General features: G+C 43.7%; 1 protein-coding gene and 1 pseudogene across 1 annotated transcript in view; one reads left to right on the plus strand and one right to left on the minus strand.

The window, feature by feature from the left end:
- PXDNL (peroxidasin like) overlaps nucleotides 1-23,078 on the minus strand; it is a 103,575-nt gene that overhangs the window by 48,897 nt on the left and 31,600 nt on the right. The window lies entirely within an intron of this gene.
- LOC131743727 (signal recognition particle 9 kDa protein-like) lies at nucleotides 363-622 on the plus strand (annotated as a pseudogene).

Consider the following 23,078-nt stretch of genomic DNA (forward strand, 5'->3'; position numbering starts at 1 on the left):
GCTAAAATAAATAAATTAGTTAATAAACTCCTACCCCCAACATCTTCTAAAAAAATATATATATATATTCCATGTTGGTCGCAAATTAAACCTTTCTTGCAATACCTTATACATGAATTAAAATCAACTTAACTTGGGAATCCGCTGGCAATCCAGTGGTTAGGACTGGGTACTTTCACTGCCATGGACCCAGGTTCAATACCTGGTCAGGGAACTAAGATCCCTCGTGCTGCGCAGCACTGCCAAAAACAATAAATAAATAAACTTAACTTGATAAACATGATGACCTTTCTTGCAAACAATAAGCTGAGTTCCATGTTTTCCAAAAGAATTTGACTCTGCTGTTCTGCCGCGGGCCCGCGATGCCGCAGTACCAGACCCGGGAGAGCTCAGTCACACAGCAGAGAAACTCTGCCTCGCAGACCCTATGAAGGCACGTGTGGTTCCCAAATATAGGCGTTCTGATGGGAGTTTGTGTATTAAAATAACAGATGATTTAGTTTGCTTGGTGTATAGAACTGACCAAGCTCAAGATGTAAGGAAAATTGAGAAATTCCACAGTCAACTAATGCGACTTATGGTGGCCAAGGAATCCCGCAGTGTTGCCATGGAAACGGACTGAATGGTCTGAAATGAAGACTGTCTTGTTCTGAGGAAGTAAATATCTTTTGAATTTGAGACAAGTGTTGGGACAGAAAATACTTTATGTAACTAAGTGGGCTATTCAGAAGCCAAGAGATCATTCTTTGTACGTTGTTATTTAATGTTTATTTAGAGAGCTAGGAATGTAAATGCTTTCGGTTCGAAAGCCTTTATTTATTTTTGGAAATGGAACAAGGAATGCCTCTATCTTGGAAACTTTTTGCAGATTGTTTGATGTTAGACAAAATAAATAATTACTCTCTGGTAAGTTTGCATCGGTAATTTGAAAATGAGATATCGAGAAAAGCCAATTCTTCCTTAAATTTAGTTAATCTGTCTTTAAAAGAAAATTAAATGTAACCATTCTGCTGGATTGATGTATTTCTTTTGGAGCATAAATTCTGTGCTGTTGATGACCACCAAATGTAAAATACGGTAACTGGAATTAACTGTGCACAGCAGTAAAGCTGATTATATACGGTAGTGTAGTCTCAATTATATCTAAAAATAACTGAAAACAAGTATGCTTTACCTTAAACTTTACAAATTTAAACTATATATTTTTGTTTTGTTGTTTTTTTAACATCTTTATTGGAGTGTAATTGCTTTACGATGGTGTGTTAGTTTCTGCTTTATAACAAAGTGAATCAGCTATCCATGGACATATCTCCTCCCTCTTGCGTCTCCCTCCCACCCTCCCTATCCCACCCCTCTAGGTGGTCACAAAGCACCGAGTTGATCTCCCCGTGCTATGCGGCTGCTTCCCACTAGCTGTCTATTTTACATTTGGTAGTGTATATATGTCCACGCCACTCTCTCACTTCATCCCAGCTTACCCCTCCCCCTCCCCATGTCCTCAAGTCCATTCTCTAGTCTGTGTCTTTGTTCCTGTCCTGCCCCTAGGTTCTTCAGAACCATTTTTTGGGTGGGGGGGGGTTTCCATAAACTATATTTTTAAATATAAGGGATTCATAGTATCATTAACCTGTTGAGCAAAGACTTACTTTGAATCTAATTTTCAGTGCCAGAAACATCTGGCGTTACTTTAAATGCATGAACAGAAAGCTCACTAATGGATCGAAACCACCATATTACAGAAATGTTTGCCACATATTTGCCATCTACCTTTTCTCAGAAGGGCTCAGGATTATTTGAAGTTAAATTTTTGCACACCTCTGTGACACCTCAACCCAAGTCTCTCATTACTTCACCAACGTGTGAAGCATGACTGTCACAGCTGTTCTCCATTAAACCAAAAGTATGATATTATTTGATATCTATATTCTATTTGTAACCTGAATTTTACCACCTAAATACAATGTTCACATGTTGATTCCTACATTAAAATATTTTTTGTTAGAAAAAAAGAATTTGAAAAATAGCGACATACATATATATGTATATATACTAACAGATCTACAGGTACCTACTTTTACACGGTTACCTCAACCTGCTGTCTTATCAACAATCAATAAACCATAAATATTTGCAGATCTGGGTGAGGGAAAAAAGAAACAGAAATGAAAACCAAAAGAATGCAGCTAAAAAATAAGTTTCAGTCACGTAATGAAACTCAGTTTTTCTATTTCTGAACAGTATATAATTTTTGTCAAGAAATATTTATGTAGAACTTTCTAAGTTGAGGTATTAGACTAAGCACTGCAGGGGAAATAAAAATGAATGAGGCGTGGTTCCTGATTTTGAAGAGTTGGCCAGCGGGTAAACACAGCATTTCCAGTGAAGCCAAATAACCCCCCTTCTAATCCTCATATAAAAAGGGAAAAAATACAGAGAAAAGGTGCAGGTGGCCATCTCTCATTATCTATTTTCTCTCGTGTATTTTTTTAGAAAGATAGAACTTGAGAACTTATTTCAAAGCACCAATAGAATACGAAGGTCATTTACAGAAAAGCCACAGCAAAGAGCGGCCTCTGTCAGGTGACAGTCACGCAGGGAGGTACCCTGTGTGGCGCCCGGCGCTGTCCCGTCACAGAATGAGCGCTGGGGCTCCCTCTGCGGCGGGGAACTCAGGCCAGCGGCTCCACGGGACCAGCTCACTTAACGTGACAGCTGAAACGTTTCACTCCTGACGTCTACTTTTTTAATTCACCTTAGCATTTATCCCTGGTTATTACTGAAGAGGCAAAGCATCCTTGATTGCTGTTTGGCTTTCACATAAACAACATCTGAATTTAAACAGTATGTTAATCTGGTAGATGCTTTGGTGTTATATACATGCACATATATCTTATATATATATACACACACATATGTATACATCTGTATGTGTGCAGGTATATATATATATATATACATACACACACACACACACACACCCGCACAAGTGTTCAAACTCTGTTCTTAGGCTCAATATGAAACTTCAGTTTGAAACTTTACAATACGATGTGCTGACATATTATTAACCCTATTGTTAACTTGAGAAAACGAAAGCACAGCGGGGTCACATTACCTTCTCCAAAGTCCTACAGCTTTTTAACAGAAGAGCCAGGATTTGAATCGAGTCTGACTGACTCAAAAGTCCAACCTCTTAACCACTGCACCACAGCATAGAATGAGGATAACGGAAATAACAAGATGAACACCTAGGTCTCTGCTGTGTACAATGTGGGAATAATGGCACTGTTATCTGTTAACTGAATGGATGGATGAATGGATGGGTCTAGAGAGGCAGATAAAAAAGAGATCACTTGAATTTCAGATTGCCTCAAAAGTGTTGTCAAACATCAGGTCTACGTATGACGTGAGGGGCACGAGATAGAGCAGAGAGAGCGTTTCAAGACATCGGTAGGAGGTGTGGATGGAGACACAGCAGCCGGGCTCATCTGTGGGAAGAGGATGCCGTGCGTGAGCCCGGGTACCTTCCCCCAGCCCCCCGGCGCAGCCTCGCTGACCCCCAGCCTTCGCTCTGTGGATGGAGCCCTAGGTCCTTCCAGGGTCAAAGTCCTCCCCGTACACACCTGTTTACCTTTCCATCCTCACTTCTCTCAGATGCACCATTCACGGCCATGACCCAGCTCCATCTTCATTTGATCTCGGCTGAGCACAAACGCCGTGGGTGTCAGGTCACCTTCTCTAGGGAGCCTTTCCTGAACTGCCGAGGCCGGGCCAGGTGGGAATTCATCGCACCTCCTCAGCACCCTGTTCACACCGGTCCCACCGCCCGCTGTGGGCCAAGAAGACACGGAAGACGCGGGCTCTGATCTACCTAAGGGTGTCCTCACCACATCACACAGCGTCTGCACGGCACACACTTCATGGGGTTCAGGGCAGGCCGCCCCCAAATACACCCTTTGGCATATTGATTATTTTGAATTAAAGCTACTTGAGAAACAGCCAGTGCAAGAAGGACACTGTGACTCTCCTTTGTCCCCCTGAAAGCGGGAGATAAATCTCTCACGTGAAGATGCTCTCCCTGTACCAGGAGGGTGTAAGGTATCCTTATCACCAGAGGCAGGGAACTCAGCGCCCAGAGGCTGTACAAACAGACCCTGTGAATTCTTTACGAATGTGCTCCCCAAGGCCAAACCCCTCTATTTTGCCAATTCGTCCTAAATTTATTGTTTCTTTGTCTAAGTTTCTTCGCTTCGGTCACTTTTTTGAGCCCCATATCTTTGAGGCTCCCACACATACAAAATTAAGTTAGTTCCTGTTAACCTGTCTCACGTTAATTTACAGGCCAGCCAAAGAACCCAGAAGAAAAGAAGGAACAAGATTTTCCCCTACACACTCAACAAATATTTAAATGAATGAATGAAATCAAAGAGGCCAAATCATTATTTTTAAATAACCAGTTTTTTGTTATTTTCTGAGTTTAAGAGTATGATGTCAGGAATCAGACTATCTGGGTTTGTATCCCGTCTTCCACATTTAAAATATATTATATTGGAGAAGCCATTTAAACTTCTTTGACTCTGTCCTCTCATTTGTAAATGAGGAGGATAATATAATCTATTTCATGGAGTTGTTGAGAGTATTAAAGGAGTTAATGCGAGTAAAGCACTTTGCAAGAATGCCCTACACCCAGTAAGCTTAAATGTGGCTCTCAGTTTCGGAATAAACTTTAGAGAACAAAATAACTGACTTACTTAGTTCATAAATAACTTTTGCATAATGCCACAGTTATAAATATATCCTTGCTCATAACCCACAACTGCCATTCAAACAAAGCTGTTGAATGAATTAGAACTTAAGAGATTACGTTTACAAACTCTTTTGCGAGGTAATTCCAAGTGAGTTTAAAAAACATTTTTCCCAAAAACAATTGGGTGTATGCATTTTAGGATTTTTTTTAAAATTCACATATCTTTATAGTGAAAAATAGCACAGAAAATTTTGCAGAGCTTTTTAAAGTGCAGCAATTTGCTGTTTAAAATTAAACCAGTAGAAACCAAATTAAATCGGGCTTGATGGTGAGTGCTGAAAAAAGGAAAGTTTAGTTCAGTGTGTGTGTAGGTTTCAACCGTGTCCCGAAGAGTCACGTCAAAACTCAGACCACATCCGGTCTGGCCCAGAGATGGACATATGTAAGTAGATATTTCAGGACAAAGGTTATGGACATTAATAATTAATTTAACGAAATCAGAAGGTTCTGAAAAGAGCGGCTTGCTTTAGGAATATGTCTGGACGTTCCGATTGTTGGCGTGGATTGACACTCCTTCACGGGGGTACGGTTCATGGCGGGAAAGCTGAGTTTCAGTAGCGCACACGTTTTTCCGTGAATTGATCAAAGCTCTGCAGCTACGCAGTGTCCCAATACTGCATTCCACACATTAAAAATATACCAATAATGACAGACTTCAAAAATTGACGAAAATATACGACACTTTCTGATTTTACCTTCAACACTTGTTGCTTACATTTTAGCACCTCTCATTTGTTTGAATGGAAAAAAGTACAAATAACAATTTAAAGAAAAACTAAAAATGACAATTTTGGGGGGGTGTTTGAGAACAAGATTATCTAATGCTGTGGCTTTATGTTGTGTATATATGATATAATAGCAAAATGTAATTCCTACTTCCTATGAAGGAATGAAGTATATAAACATTTCATATCTTTAGAGGATGTTTCATCTGAACTAGTGAGAAATACTGAACTTCCTCCATGATTGCTTTGAAGTGAAGGGCTCACAGCAGGGAACCATTGATACTTCTTCACACTCTTACTGGCATTTCATTTTCTTTTCACTTTACAATTGTGTCAGTTATCTACTACAGTGTAACAAGTTACCACAAACAAAGTGGCTTACAAACGCATCCTCATGGATGGAATTGTGTCCCCCTAAATTCATATGCTGAAGTCCTAACCCCAGGACCTCAGGATGTAACCTTATTTGGAAATAGGGTCATTGCAGATGTAATTAAGACGAGGTCGCACTGGGGTGAGGGGTTCCTCATCCACGGCAGCTGGTGTCCTTATAAAGAGAGGGGCCTTGGACTCAGAGGCACAGGGGCAGGTCATGTAAAGAGCGAAGCGGGGACTGGAGAAGTGACTCTGGAGAAGCGGGGGTGCCAACGGTGCCGGCAGCCCCAGGAGCTGGGCGAGAGCGGGGGACCGGGTCTCCCCGACAGCCTCAGTCGGCACCGACCCTGCACCACCTGGGTCTCGGACTTCTGGCCTCCAGGACAACGAGATAAGGACTGTCTGCTGTCTGAGCCACGCGGCCCGTAGGACATTGTTTTGGCAGCCCGAGGAAACTGACTGTCAACGAGGCAAAAACTCCTGAACCCATGTGCACAGAAAGCAACCGTGGTGTCCGCTCACGTGTGCAGACACATGCCACATGGGCACACGGCACTCAGGCATCACAGCCTGTCTGCATCGCTAGGACCACAGCCAAGGTCCGGTGCAGTCTCCTGGAGCCTGCCTACACACGGACTCTCTTACCTCCAGGATGAGCTGATTCGTTGAGGAAAAGGGCTGTATGTTGTATAAATGTCTGACAATCAACTTTTTAAACAGTCACCCCTGATAATCAACTCGCAGAGTCTAAAGCCCTATAACCTGATGGATGATTAAATGTAAAACGATGCCAATTATAAATGCTTCCAAATAGTGAGATCGCTGTTCTCATGGCAGCAAATCTTACCTAGAAGCTTGATTGATTGATTTTTAATTTTAACGTGGGATTCAATACACTAGGTCAGAGTAACTCATGTGTGTTGAACTCCATCCATCCTTAAATCTCTGGCTCCACATTTATTTGGCTAAGATTTCATTCCGTAATTTTCAATTCCTAAGAAAACATGATATACATTTGCAAATTCTTGCTTTTGCTGTTCCCTGCTGGCATTGTTCTTTTTGCTGCTTGATACCCGCTTAAGAGCTTAGATTTTTTACAAAACATACAATAGCTTTGATTTATTAATCATATTAACATGTTAGACTAAAAAGAACATATAAGGGGACGGAGGGTAGTGAGGTGAATCCTTTAGGACGAGGAGTAGAAGCTGTCCAAGGACACTTATTCAGCTGTGGGAGAGGCTTAAACACTTCCCGGTGACAGCAGGACGGACTGGCCCCAGTGAGGCCAAAGGAATTCCGCGTCTCACAATTGCCTCTTCCTTGGTCAGCAGCCCTGCGTCCACCGAGGACCTGGAAATTACCACCCTCTGGAATCAGAACCCCGGCCTGGGAGTCAAACAGAACTGTCACTGGAGGAACGGGGATTCCTTACAAAGTAACATCTTATGGTTTGATACAGTGTCATTGTTCAGCAAATGTCCCCTAAGTGCCTACTGGGCCTCAAGCACTGGATGAGGAGCTATATGACTCCAGTGGAGAGGGAGAAAGAGAAAGTCTCCAGAAAGCAAGGCTTGTCTCTCTAATCAAAATAAATATGACACCTGGGGCTTCCCTGGTGTCGCAGTGGTTAAGAATCCGCCTGCCGATGCAGGGGACACGGGTTCGAGCCCTGGTCCGGGAAGATCCCACGTGCCGCAGAGCAACTAAGCCCGTGCGCCACAACTACTGAGCCCACGTGCCACAACTACTGAGCCTGCGCTCTAGAGCCCATGAGGCACAACTATGGAAGCCACGCACCCAGAGCCCATGCTCCGCAACAGGAGAAGCCACCGCAATGAGAAGCCCGCACACCGCAGCGAAGAGTAGCCCCTGCTCGCCACAACTAGAGAAAGCCCACGCGCAGCAACAAAGACCCAACGCAGCCAAAAAGAAATAAATTAAATAAATAAAGAACTACCAGGAATCGCTTGCAATGAATAAAAATATTTCTACATTAAAAAATGAATTCATGGGCTTCCCTGGTGGCGCAGTGGTTGAGGATCCGCCTGCTGATGCAGGAGACACGGGTTCGCGCCCCGGTCCGGGAAGATCCCACATGCCGCGGAGCAACTAAGCCCGTGAGCCATGGCCGCTGGGCCTGTGCGTCCGGAGCCTGTGCTCCGCAACGGGAGAGGCCACAACAGTGAGAGGCCCGCATACCGCAAAAAAGAAAAAAAAAAAAAAATGAATTCATGACACAGTAAAAGCAGGTTGTAAGTAGTTAAGACAAGTCATCTAGTCAAGGCACCAATGATGAGAAATTCAATTTCAACTTTTTAATAGTAACTAAAGGTCACAATTAGCCAAGTCAGGGTGGCAAGTATTGTTACAGTCAATGTGTTCTCACACACAAAAAATATTGTTTTACATTTCCTGACTCTACATCCTATAAAAAATAGAAAAAAAAAAAAACCCACTATAATGACCAACTTGCTAGATCACTGACGAAATTTTGATCTAATGGTGAGAAAACCCCAAAGACCTTAGCATCCAAGGGCAGGAAGTGTGGGCTGGAGGGATTCGACGGGAACAGTATGTTCACTTTCTGGGCCTTCTCACAGCAGTGGCCAGGAACACACACACACACACACACACACCCGGCGCTGTTTTATTAAATCCCACACTTCTGGTAGATTTTACCAAGTTCTTGACCATGATGCTGACACAGAAAAGCATTTGTATTTGCACTGCTGATGACTAGAGGTTTGTTCACCGGAGCACCCACACCGCGATTCACACCTTTTCTTGAATCTCTCTCTCTCTTTTTTTTTAACTTTATTTATCATTTGCTAGGCCTGTCTAGAGAAGGAAATCAATCTTTGGGTAATTGTGCTCTTGGCTTAAAAGGACATTAAAAGAACTAGAGAAAATTGATACAGTATCTGTTAAGATGACACAAAAAGGGTACATCTTAAAATAGTATCTGCACCAGTCAAATAAAAGAAGCCTCTTTTATAAATGTAGTGAATGATTAATGGGCCATTTCAAGACCAATTAAAAGTCTCCACACAAAACTCTACAAGTATGCAGTTGCAAGAGACAACAGATAAGCAGATGACGATTTCAGTGCCAACCCACTGGCAGAAAGAACTCATTAGCAGATTGTAGCCTGAGAAACGAACAGGACCTTAGTCACCAGCTGATGCAGATGGACAAACAGAAAAAACAGAAACTAATGCAAGACACTGACAAGCTGGGTGTGAAATAAGGGAGCCAGTTAGAGGGCAAATGTCTAATCAGGGACCTTGCTTCCAAAGAACAGCCATTATATGCAAAATAATGCAAGCAAAACAAAACTGAACACCATTTCTTCAAGAGCATTGTTCAATCTCCACACAATGAAAGCCTAAAAATAATGTTTGGGTCCTTTAAAAGTAATTTCCCCCAGGAGTTACCAAGAAAAAATGTCATTTCTGCACCTACTTTTCAGAGCACAGAAAATCTTTTTCATGATATTAACATTTCTAGGGGGAAAACACACTTTTTTCCTCAGACGTGTCAATGGAAACAAGAAATTATTGATCTATCGCTACTTACGGGGTTGGTGCTGAACAGTTCAATTCAGAAAACACTGACTGGCTTCCGGCGGGTCAATCCCACAGCTCACACCGCCTGACGCTGCCCAACCAGGACCCCCCGGGGCTGGGCAGGTCCCTATTTCTAAACTCTTTTCGAAAGTGTTTCTCAGGGTCGTTTTTTTTTTTTTTCTCTTATTCCATACGAACTTTTATTTATTTATTTATTTATTTATTTATTTATTTATTTATTTGTTAACATCTTTATTGGAATAGAGTTGCTTTACAATGGTGTGTTAGTTTCTGCTGTGTAACAAAGTGAATCAGCTGTACATACACATATATTCAGGGTCGGTGTTTCGATAGGTAACATCCTATGCAAATGTAAGATAAGTAAAGTAATAAAATTTAAGTAAATTTTAAGTAAAACTATTAAACAAAATAATACAATTTCTTAACTAAACGACAATGTCCACGGCTCCAGGAAACCCTTAAAAAGGATAACTGCAAATTACTATGTTCTTGTCCACGGATGAGAAACCGTTTTGCACAGGACAGGACAGGACTGCCGGCATCCCTCCAACATCACTTACATTCTGCTCTTTGCTGACCCGCTGAGCCCACAAAGAGTGCTGCGTGCACGTGGGGGCACACGCACACACACAACCGCACACATAGCCCTACACGTGCACACAATCAACACCCACGACGGAAAGGGAGGCGCAAAAGAACGGCGGAACACGAGCGCTTCGCCACGTCGCCGCGCGCCGGGGCCTGTGAATTATCTGCTGTGCTCAGAACAGTGTTGTGGGAGCTTGGCCCCCGCAGCCCAGGCCACGTGCACGACGAGCCCGGGCCGCCTTCCTGAGCTGCGCTGAGCCCGCAGCGCTCAGAAGCGGACGCACCTTTTCTCCTTCCCGGCTGCGGGGTCTGCGCAACGTGTGTGAGGTGTTCGCAAGCGCAGGTACCTTCTGACCGTTTGCTGCCAGACTGAGGACTTCACCCCTGTTATTGCTCACGGCTGATTACGGCATTTGGATGTAGGCTGAGTGAAAAAAAAAAAAAATCCAAGTTTTAAGGTGAAGCAGATTGGTTTTGAAAATTTTATTGTGTCCAAAACCACGGCAAATAAAATTCTGTATCCACTGATTTACGTGACATTGTGTTTTAAGTGGACAGCTAATTTTCCGAGTCTGGCAGCATGAACAGCTCCACCCGCCCTCCTGCCCGGGTACCTTGTACGATTCTGTTGGCTGCAGCTTGAGCAGAGCCTCGGTCACTGTTGGCGGCACCGGTGACCCGGCCGCGGTCCCCGTGGGATACTCTGCGGACGGAGCTGCCCGAAGCAGCAGGTGCCGGGATCCGCCCGGTGCCTCTCCGTCGCTCCTGGTCCAAGTGACACGGGGGCGTGGGGGGGCCCGTGGCCACGGACTGCAGAGCTGTGCTGGTGCCACCGAGAACCTCCGCGTCCCCAGGCTGGATTACAGAGCTGGGCTTGGCCAGCGGAAAGGGAAGAGCCGAACAGAACACCGCGGTAACAGTTTAGAAGGTGAATTCACTCGACACTGTGGTGTTCAGACTGTTGTCATTTTCCTGACCACTTTGTACTAAAATATTAGGTACACAAGTTAAATTCTCAAATAATGCAAAATCTAAAATGAATTATATCTGGATTTGATATAAATACATACATATTTTTTAGACTGGTTGTCTTGATGTCATGATGTACTGCAGACACTGCTGGAGCCCCCCTGTTCCTTATTTTAGGGACTCAATGTTCAAATGTTCCCATTGAAAAATATCCTCTCCAGGCCCCCATTCAGTTAAGGACGTTCATGTGACACAGTTCTGCAGTGACACGTAGGCACAGGTCACCAGGAGGAGCTTCCTTCCCAAACAAAAGGGCAAAAACTAGCTAGTCAGGGCTCTTCCCCGTTTGCTACCTGGGATTCAGGTTACGGGAGCCACTTTGTGACCAAGATGTGACAATGATGAGGAGGAGAGACAGGCTGACGTGCAAAGGATTGAAAAATAATAAGATATCATTTCACATTGGGCTAATGAAGCAGCTCTGGGCAGACCTATCCTGCACTATTCAGGGCATATGAATAAGCCACACACATATACACACGTACACACGTACACACACACACACCCACACACAGATGCACACACACACGAGTTTAAGCCATGTCTAATCAAGTTTTCAGTTACTTTCAGCTAAACACATTGCAAACTGATCCACCAAGTACCCTTGTAAACACAAAATTTCAACTTCCATATAGGGTGTTCCATTCATTGATTCATAAGAGTTCCACCTTTTCTGGGAATTTCAAGCAGAAATTAAAGATTTACTGGGGTGATAAAATGCCCAATTATTAGGCTTAAGTTGTGGAGGCAGCCTTAATTCCTGAGATGAATATACGCTGAAGAGTAAACTGATTTAATCTACTTCAGCAATAAAAACTTAATTCAATTTTGGCAATATTGATACCTGATGTATGTTAGTAAAACGGTAGATACTGGACAGAGACGGAGATGCACAGGACACACACCTTCCCTCCGGCAGCTGCTACGGGGACAGAGGACAGAACACCCCGTCTGTAAAACTATAGTATTGCTTGGCAGTCATTATACCAGAACTAGGTGTAAAGTGCTACAGAAAAATAAAGTGCCAGCAGGAGGGAAGGGAGAGCATAGGGAAAGCTACTAATAATCAAGGTAGGAAAGGTTTGGAAGTGAGTCCCCTGGCAGCAGAAGTGGAAAGGAAGATAATCTGATATGTCTCGGAACTACGTTTTTAGGGACTTGAAGAAAAAGTAGCTGTAGGGGCGGACTGCCTTTAATAAAGGTTATTGATCCTTCTTCATTAAACCAAATGTGTTTATTGGCACATTTTCAAGGAAAAAAGCCAACAAGTAAATTCTACTTATGCAAACCTGAGTGTTTTTACATCAAACACTTTACCTTTAAAATTCTCTCTCCTTTCCCTTACTCAGGTTGACACAGTTTTCTTGAATCACTCTTTCTCTTCTTCTAGCATGGAAGTGATATTCTCTTCCTATTTTTTAGTATTTGAGTGCAATTTTTAAGAGGCCTTCTTGAGTTACCAAAATCCAACCTTTGTATCCCTCTCCATCTCAGGAAAGAGGCCTGTAAATGATTTAATTATGTCTCCTGTCCTTACAATTTTTGGTTTGTGTGGTCTAACTTTTCTCTTCTCCCTGACTTAAACTTGGTCAGTACTTTACTTAATCTCAGTTAGTTCACATTTATCAATGTGTTTTAAAAACGCTTTGTTTTCACCTTTGCTTCTTGCATATCACATCTTCTTATGGATCCAATTTCCTACTAACTGAGGCACGTGTATTTGTAGTACTTTTAGCAAATACCCCCAAGTAAGGTTCAGTTCTTTGTCTGAAAATATCTTTATTTTCCTTGACAGATAATTTAGCTGGATAGAAAACTAAAGGAAACCAATTTTATTTTTCCTTAACACCCTCAGTACATGTCATTGCCTTCTGGCTGGTGTAGAGTTAACTGTCAGTGTAACTGCTATACATTCGAAGGCAATCTGAAAGTTACCATGGAATGAAAAACTTTGTCTCCGACTTTCAATTTTCTGACCATAATGCACCAGGCATAGATTCTTTTTAAGCCCTGTTTGGGAGTCAGTACAATTCTTAATCTGAAATCTCATGATTTTTGTCATTTCTGGAAAATGCCTGGCTGTTACCTCTCCAAACATTGTCTTCAGTTCTTTGTTTCTCACCTCTCCTCCTGAAGCTCCTCCTGGATCTGCATGGGATCTCTGCATCGGAGTCTCCATGACTCTCAACCACTCTGAAATCTACTTTATTCCAACCAATCTACCTTCTCATTCTCTAATTCCACTTTTGCTTGTGTCTCATCAGTTTTTACCCCACTCCTCTAAGGACTTGTGTGTTTTGGCCACGCCGCGCAGCATGTGGGATCTTAGCTCCCCGAACAGGGATCGAACCGGCACCCCCTGCGTTGGAAGCACAGAGTCTTAACCACTGGACGACCAGGCAAGTCCCTCTAAGGACCCTAAAGTCAGGATAGAGGTTATCTCCAAGGGAGGAGAGAAGGGTGACGCTAAGAAAGGGACACCAAGTAGCTTCTAATGAATTGACGGCGGGTTTTTTTTTTTAGCCTGGCTTATGTTAAACAGATATTTGTTCAAAGTATTCGCTATACTATATTTTACCCTTCATGAACTTTCAGTATATGTTTTATCTTCCTATAAAAAAAAACTGAACAACAAACAGTAAGTTAAGACTTGCAGATGTTAAACATTTCTTGGTATAAATCCTTCCCTTTCATCTGTAATTTTTCTATGGTTAATATTCTAACAGACATTTCCACCTCTACCTCACCTTTCCTTCAATTTATTTCTTCCTTTTCAATTTCTTGGTTTCCTTTTTAATGATCTTAGTTCCTTTATTTGCTGTATTTAAAACCTTTATGCCATATTTTCCATTAGGCAATATGATTCTTGATTTGTCCCTTTCTAAATACTAGTCAGTGCCTTTGTAACCTTGAACGCATAATGACTGAATTTAAACTGTAAGAAGGCAGAGCAAGCAGTTTTAAGACATTACAAGCAGCCATTTCCATTTCCCAAGTGCTCTTGAACACTCTCCAGATAGAAATAAATTGAAGTCTTCTGTCAACTGAAGTCTTTCTCCTGGGCTATATGCCAGATTTAATAGTATTCATAATCACCTTCTTGCCAAAGTATTTTTAACCTACACTTATTAGTTTTTTGCAAGAATTAAAAACACATTCTACAAACATGTCTGAGTTTCTGACTACAATTAGATATCCAAATTATACACAAAAAGGACAAAAACGATTTATAATATCTCTTAGAATATTACCACGAAGAAAAGCATAAAAATTCAGAGTTGATTATATGCTGGCTTGTCGGTAAATGGAGCATTAGAAAGCAAATTTCTGTCATAAGCTGTCATCCGAGCAATCTTCCAAGGAGTCCAAATGTCACACACATATCTACACATGGGCATGCACACGTGCACACACACACACACGCACACATATGTGTGCATTTATATTCGTCAATTCATATTTCAAGCTAAGATAGGAATATAGAAACAAGCATACAGATATTCTCTCATTTACATTAAAAGCTTGAAATGAGAATCAAATAATATCCCAAGAAGCCACCCTCAGCTCTTTAAGAAAGGCCTGATAGATTTAATAAAGCTGCCAGAATATAAAACATTTTATTTAACCCAAAGTTGGCATTATCTAAAATATACAAAAGATATTAAAACAAATTTTCATCACTTTAGCGGTATTTGTGGTCCTATCTTACATGGAAAAAAAGGCAGATTTGTTGAGTGTTTCTCCTCGCAATGAATAGTCATGACTATTTTATGTAAAGTTGCGAAAGCTAAATTACTGATTAGCCCTAAGCAATACTGAGGTATAAGTGGAGACTTCAATGCCAGCCTGAATGTCCTGGGATCTTGTTGAAAAATAATTTCTCAATATTTCTCCTTTGAAACTTGGAAGTTGGATTAAATGATCCTCAAAGACACTCCCAGCTCTAACAGTTCATGATGATAAAAACCTTAAATAAAAATGCAGATGATAAAAAGGAAATTGACCATACTTTTCACTAAATGCTTAAAAAACATTTCTGATATTATGCTCTTCCAAATGCAACTTTATATAATAAACTTCATAGAAAGAGGACAAAAAAGGCATTTCCATTTTACATGCACAGAGCAAATTACACGCCGCAGGTGAATTCCTCTACTGTAACCCCTGCTAGCGGCCATCCATGGAGTGCACTGGGATGTTCACACATGGCCACCGTGGTCACAGCCCCCCATGAGCTCCCCCTGGCCACAGGAAGTCATGGTCACACCAGAGCCCTGAATCCAGACGCCTGGGCAGGCAGGCGAGACTTACAACTGTTTTTTTTTGTTTGTTTTATTTGTTTTGTGGCCGCGCCTCACGGCATGAAGGATCGTAGAGCCCCAACCAGGGATCAAACCCATGCACCCTGCGAGGGACGTCTTAGTGCCTTAGTCTTGCCAGGCGAGACTTAGAACTGTTTAAAGTGACTATTGATGTCTATTTTAAATCTTCTGAGTTAAAATATTTAATTTCCTCTCATTTACCTTCTCTGTCTGTTTTGACTCCAGTTCTAGTTACCAAGAAAGAGATGAAAACAAAGGCTTACCTGGTGGCATATCTTGAACAGAGGAGGCACATTTCCATATTAACATTGTTTTGTAAAGCACGATATTCATTGATCATAAATGAATAACTGTAAGATGAAATGAACACATATTTGCTTTTTGAAGGTTTTCCTGCATCAATACCACGCCAGGTGCACGGAACGAAAGACAGCAGCCTCCTGGCAATATCCAGTGAATAATCACAACGCAGAAACAGTTACTCACTTTGCCTCTTCTCTGCTCAATGGGCAATTTCAAAGAAAAAAAAAATAGCATTAGGTAAATTTATCTCTTGTATTTGAAAAGAGAGGACTACATCACTTGACTTAGAAAATCCCCTTCGTTTAAAGGTCCCAAAGCACTTTTTAAAAGCATTTCTTTAATTTTCTCAGTAGGTGTGTGAGGAATGGGGTGGTCGTGAGTTAGAAATGCTAGAGAACAGGTGGAGAAGCCAAGGCAGGCGTCGCACGCAGAGCCAGTGTGGCTCGCAGTGAACTGACACCCCCTCCCCCGGCTGGGGAAAGACCTCGCGGTGGGAGATTGGATTTATCTCACAGCAGGTGGCGCCTCTATATTGGCCCCCAGCCACTTTCTGGCATTCTGGGGTTCTCGTCTCGACGACAGTCTGGACAGGCACACAGGGATGAGGATATGGACTAAGTGGGTGCCGGCAGCCACAGTCTCAGCCCGATCGGGACGCCACAAAGCCCGAGCAGCTTGCTCCGGCCACCTTTATGTCACCTGACCATCAATGGTCAGTGTGCCACCTGTGCAGAAAGATACTTCACTGACACAACATACTAACACCATTATCTTAAAAGCGGCCTAAGACATGTGAAGTAGAGCAGCGCACGCACGTGAGACACATCCTGGGGCATCCGTGTAAGCAGGCTCTTCCTCTGCTTCCTCATTAGCATTTAGCTCTCTGGGTCTGTCCCGGCGATGGGGTGAACGCCATTTCATTAAGTGTAAGAGGTCAGAACAAGAAGGAATAATAGAAAGAGATAAGAAAAAACGAAGAGATTGAGTATTTCAAGACGTTTTAAGAGTCCTAGAAGACAAGAATGATATCTAGATAGAAACCTGTGTAGAGAAGAAAACGCTTAATGGGAATGATAATTGCTAATATACAGAGACAGTGACTCTTTCCATAAGTGATGGAACAGATCCAATAAAAGAGAAAGAGGGCAAGTAAGAAATAAAACACGATATTCCTCCCACTACTAAAATAAAACATCCTTTGACCTTGTTACAAAATGTCTTGGCACTTTTCCCTTCCCAGAAATGATTGGAAAACAAGAATGATACAACAGCGAGATACCACTACGCACCCATTACAATGGCCAAAATCCAGAGCACTGACAGCACCGGATGCTGGTGAGCCTGCAGGGCCACAGGAACTCTCAGTCGCTGACGGTGGGAATGCAAATGCGGCGGCCACTTTAAAAGACAGTTTGCGGGCTTCCCTGGTGGCGCAGCGGTCGAGAGTCCGCCTGCCGATGCAGGGGACGCGGGTTCGTGTCCCGGTCCGGGAAGATCCCACGTGCCACGGAGCGGCTGGGCCCGTGAGCCGTGGCCGCTGCGCCTGCGCGTCCGGAGCCTGTGCTCCGCAACGGGAGAGGCCACAGCGGTGAGAGGCTCGCGTACCGCAAGGACAGTTTGGCAGTTTCTTACAATACAAAACTAAACATACTTTTACCATATGTTCCGGTAATTGTGCTCCTTAGTATTTATCCAAAGGAAGTAAAACTTACGTCCAATCAAAAACCTGCATGTGGATGTTTACAGCAGCTTTTTTCGTAATTGCCAAAACGTGGAAGCTACCAAGGTGTCCTTCAGTGGGTGACTGGATGAATAAACTGTGGTCCATCCCGACAGTGGAATATGATTCAGAGCTATAAGGAAATGAGTTATCAAGCCATGAAAAGGCTGCATACTGTATGATTCCAACTCTATGACATTTTTGAAAGGCCAAAATTTTAGATACAGGAAAGAAAGGAAAAATCGGCGCCAGAGGTTGGCGGGGAGGAAGGGGTGAATAGGTGGAGAGCAGAGGGTTTTAGATCCACTGAAAACTGCCCTGTTTGGTACCATAGCGATGAGCGCGCGCCGTGACACCTCTGTCCCAACGCACGGAATGTGCACCACCGAGAGCGAACCCCAAGGTAAACTACGCCCTCCGGGCGGTGAGGACGTGTCAGTGCAGGTTCATCAGCTGCAACAAATGTACCAACCGGTGGGGACACCGTCGGTGAGGGAGGCTGTGCGTGTGTCGGGAAATCTCAGTATTTTCTGTTCAGTTCTGCTGCAAACCTGAAACTGCTCTAAAAAATAGTCTATTAAAACACCAAACGGACAAGAAGGGGTGGGTGTATTACTGCTGGCTGCGGTGCGACCGATTCTGACAAGTGAGAAGCCTCTGGCAGGAAAGGAGCATCACCCAGCCAGGCCTCTGTAGGCTTGAGCACAGAGAGCACAGCCCAGGGAGCAAAGACCCTGCCAGCAGCCTAGAAGGCGGGGAGTACAAACTTGGCAAAACGGGCTAGGACTGAACGGAATGTCCCCTAGATTGTTCACGATCCTTTAAACGAGCGTTACTTCCAGCCACCAAGTAAACAGAAATTTGTTCTCCCCAGTGTCTGATTTGTACTTAATCTTCGCCTTCCCTCGCTCATGGACCCGGATCTGGGCACACAGCGGCCCCGGGGCAAAGGGCAGCGGCGTGGCCTCGGGCGGGAAGGCCCGCCCCTGCGCTCTCTCGGCCACGTGCTCCGCAACCAGCATCGGAAGCCAGACGCGTGACCTTCACCTGGTAACTTACACGGGTGGTGCCGAGGAAGAAAATCACAAAACAGGAAAACATCAACAATGCAGAATGTACGCCGAGGTGGGGTGAAGGCCGGGTCAGAGTGAAGGCACGTGATTCACCAGGCATAACAGCGAGGCCAGCGGAGAGCCCGTGGGGACTGCGATTTGGGATTTCTGTCCGGCTTGTTTAATGAAGGAAGAAACGGACTGAACTGGTATCCACACAAGGCCCGTCTCTGGAACTTCTCACATCCCTTTGTTACTAAAAAAGTAAAGGAAAAGGAAGTCTTGGGAATCTTTAGATTTACCAGTAAGGAAATTACTGAGAAGCGAGGAAAACGTCTGTCTTCAACGTTCCCGGTGACTGGCGCTTCTAAGAGAACACATGAAAGCGTGGCGGAGGATCTGGGTCCCCCCTCAATCCGCAGCTCCCAACCAGAGTTTTCTCCATAACGTGCTAGAACTGTAATGACCGCACATGGCAAAAGGAGAAGGCACATCACTGCCTGGGGTTTAGTTATTTTGGAGAAAATCATAGGTTTTTGTACTTATGCATTTGCTTTCACTTAACAATCTCTTTAATGAATCCAGATGGGAAAAGTTCCCAGCCGGCATTTCGGATCATTTGTTGCTATGCAAAAATCTGAAAACTAAAAGATAACTTTTAGTCACAACTGAGCAATGATGAGTTTAGGGGGCAATGTTTTCCACCTAACTGTGAACGCAAATACATTTCTAAAGTATTTCGGGGAGAAAGGGCAAATCTAATACAAAGCAGAATGTCCACTACGCGAGCATTCGTGTTAAAGATTTACATGTACGCATCTTGCACCACATTGGTATTTTCTCATTGCTCTTTTGAGTTTTTTGCTTTATTTAGTTATAGATTACAAATGCTAATGAGAAATTCACAAAAATAAGGCTTTAAATAGATAGGAAATCAAGGTGGATGGTGTATTCATCAAAAAGAAGGGCACAGGAATAAGCACATGACTGCAGAAGCCTGCGGATGAACCCTGATTTAGGGGACCTTGAGGAGGGCACCTGCGTCGGTGTCAGCTTTCGGCTGGCCGCGGTCTTCCCAACCTACATTCCCATTTGATGCTGCTCGGGTCCCCGGTCCCCGGTCCCTGCAGCTCCAGGCCAGCCCTCTCCCCGGGCACCTTCACAGAGAAGTGAGTCCCGGGCTCTGGGCCCAGGCTTCCTCTCCCTGGTCAGACTCGTCAGGGGTTGATGGAGAGAAGCAGGAAACAGCAGAGACCCAGCCATGGCGCCTCCCCCTCCTGCTCCCCGGACAGCCCTGCACCCCTGGCCATCCCACCTCCTCCCACTGTGAAACTGAGCTGGACTGGGACCAGCTAGAGATAGTCTGGTCTCCAGCACCACCAGATGCATCTTCAACAGAGAGCACAAGGGTGTAAGAGGACAAGACGGCAGTGTCCACAGCACAGCGGAAAGACAGCTCCGTGCCACTCACGTCTGGAGCCCGGCGCAGAGAGCACCACCCATCAGACACGTCTGGAAAGTGTTTACAGCCTCTCGCTGAGCTCCTGTTCACGACGAGCGTCCCGCCTCAAAATTAAATACGAGCACCTGACCGTGTTCTCTTGTCAATGTTCTGTCCGTAGCTTCTCTGCAACTGTTTTATTTATTCGGGGTTAAGGTAAAGGGGACCCAGCAGAGCCATTCTTTTTATTGGTTTGGAAATGTGACGCACATCGATCGGAGTAGATATACATCTTCCCCGGTTCTTTCTATTTCGATTCCTTATATCCTCAACCCCCTGCCCCACCCAATCCACCAAATGCAGAAGCAATGACTGGAGAAGAACTCGTGGACAGTTGGGTGAGGAAGGGTGTGCGGTGGGACTCCTTCCTCACCGCAAGCCCTAGCCGTAACTCAGGGAAAACTGGAACAGCATCTCATGATGGAGGAGAAACGGCTTAGAGTACACTGCAGCTGAACCTTGGGAGAAGCCACATAATTTGGACAATTTATGCATGTTTCATTTTTGCTAGGCTACAAGTTTACTTCATTATTTTACCACTAGGGTAGTTCAATGGGATATCAACCGTACAAAGACTGCTGTTCATTCTCTTACCACCTTTAAAAGGCTGGAAATTGCATCAATAATCAGCGATTAGAAGATGTCATCAGATTGGGATTGACATATATACACTAATAGGTATAAAATGGATAACTAATAAGAACCTGCTGTATAAAAAAATAAAATAAAATTTTAAAATTAAAAAAAGGATGTTATCAATTTTCCAAGCCAAGTAGACAGAATTAATTGCTTAACAAGCAAAACAAATCAAGAAAAAAGCACAGCATTTCCATCATTACAGATTTTGAAGCAGGTGTGTAAATACTGAAAAATCATTGTCAAAAATTTTTCTTAATTTTGTATAAATGGTGACAAAATATTCCAAAATAATGTTATTTCAACATTAGTCTATGTCATACACATTATTATGGTCCCCAAATCAGGTATTATTTCTACTTTTTATTTCTGTAACTGTTTGTTTTCAAGCAGATTTATCTTTCAGTCTCATTATCTTTATCTATAAAATTGGGATGCATTATGATAATAATTATTATTATTTACCCTTAGATTACTATCTCAATGACAGCACTAAAAGAGTAATATCGTTTCAGGAGTCTGTTTAGCAGGGGTGCAAAAATGTATGCCTCTATTCTGCTTTTTCTTTCTTTTGTCCAACTTCCCTGAAGTTAATCTTCAAAACATTTCTGCAAGGTTTTTGCTGATTTCTGCTTTTTTGCAGAAGTATTGCTTTGATTGCTTTACTGACAAAAACAACCTAAAAAGCACTTCTACCTGCAGTGGGAAGTTTGTGAAATTATTTGCTGCTGCTGTCTTCCATCCAAGATACTTGGTCAAAAAGATAATATTCTGGCAACATCCTCTGGCTGGAAATTAACACAAAGACTGACCTCTCTCCTGGGACAGAAGATACACACGTTAAGAAAGCCAAGCCACCACTGAGTTTCCTCAACAAAAGTGTTCGGAGAAGGAGAGAAAAATGAACCTTCAGCCTGAATTTTAGGTTAGTGTTTCGAGAGAAACACTGGAAATTCGAGAGACTTCTGAGAAGCAGAGAAAACTTCGTACTCGGCTCCAACTCCCCGAGAAAGCTTTTTGAAGACGCCTTGGCTTTGGTGAGGTGCATGCCTGGCAAAGAAGGCGTCTCCCGGGCTGGCCAGCTCCAGGCCCGTCCACGCCGTTCCGTAAACCCCCAGCGGCACGTTGTTGGGAGTCTGTATTCTCCCCAAACCAACAAAACCAAGGTGTTCTCAGGCACCACAGCGTTCTTTCTGGGCCGAGAATACCAAAGTTTTCTTCTTCTTGATGTTTTTTTTCCCCATTTTTTACAGACAGAATCACTAAAGATTCCAAAAGAAGCAGAACACAAGCCGTGGCTCGATGCAGTCAGCGCACACGTACAAGGTACGCACAGGAGCCGGATTAACCAAGGATGCCCACCGTCTCACCGATTTGCACGTTGCAAGTGCCGTTAGAGAAAAATGGCCCGGTTGTTAGGGCCTTCGATACCCATCATGAGTCACTAGACAAAACACCAGAATTGTGTAGCTCTCGCGGAGGCATTACGGCTATTTCCTGCCTACGCTCCAAGCCACCTTGCGCATTTCAAGCCACGTGGCTCCGCCGAACGTGCAGAGCGCTTCCTTCCCTTGGCGATGCAATAAAAGATAGTTTATGATGCTTAAAGAGAAGGCTTAGCTACTGCAGAAAAATCTAACTTTGGTAAAGCGCCAGGATTTTCCAATCACTCCTTCTAGCGGAGGACAGACGAAGACAGGTTTTCTCCTGCCTCCGTGGGCATCGGTGCCTCCCCGGAGAGGACATTCACATCAGGTGGGAGGGTGGGTGCTCAGGAACGAAACCCGGGGGCGGGGGTACTTTTCTCAAGTCCCACCAACGAAGAACTAGTCTCCGTATCCTGCTGCTGCTGAAGCAGTTACTTGAGAACATGAGGTTATAGGCAGAGTCACACCGAATTTGTTTAGACTCAGAAATCCCTTAATAGAATAATTAATTTTAATATTTAAGGTGTTATTTCAACCAACAAATTTCAAAGTTATAGGGAGAAAAATTCTGATTCAAAACTGAGCTGCGCACACCAACCTGCTTCATTCTCTTTCGAGACTCCACTGAAATAACAGCCGAGACGGTCAATACAAATAAATAAACCCATGACAATCAAAAGGCCAGAATGGGGGAGGTCACCAACAGACAGGAGATTTCAGCAAATTCTGGAAACACGTTAAACGCGTGGGAGAGGGCCGACAGATGAGACAGGCGGGGAGAGGCGTGGCGCAGGAACCACCGGCTTCTCTGGGCCCAGAGGCCCTGCGCGGTGCGGGGCCAGGAACGCCGGAGGGAGCTGCAAACAGCGAGGCTCAGGAAGCCGCCCTGTGGACGGAGACGTACAGTCGATCGGTAGCTGCCACCCCTGTAAGGACACCAACTGCTGAAAGGAAAGCGCCATATATATAATTCGTCAAGAAACTGAACAAACTGACAGAAGAAAAA

The sequence above is a fragment of the Kogia breviceps genome, chromosome 17, assembly GCF_026419965.1.
Source record: "Kogia breviceps isolate mKogBre1 chromosome 17, mKogBre1 haplotype 1, whole genome shotgun sequence".
In the NCBI taxonomy this organism is placed as follows: Eukaryota; Metazoa; Chordata; class Mammalia; order Artiodactyla; family Physeteridae; genus Kogia; species Kogia breviceps.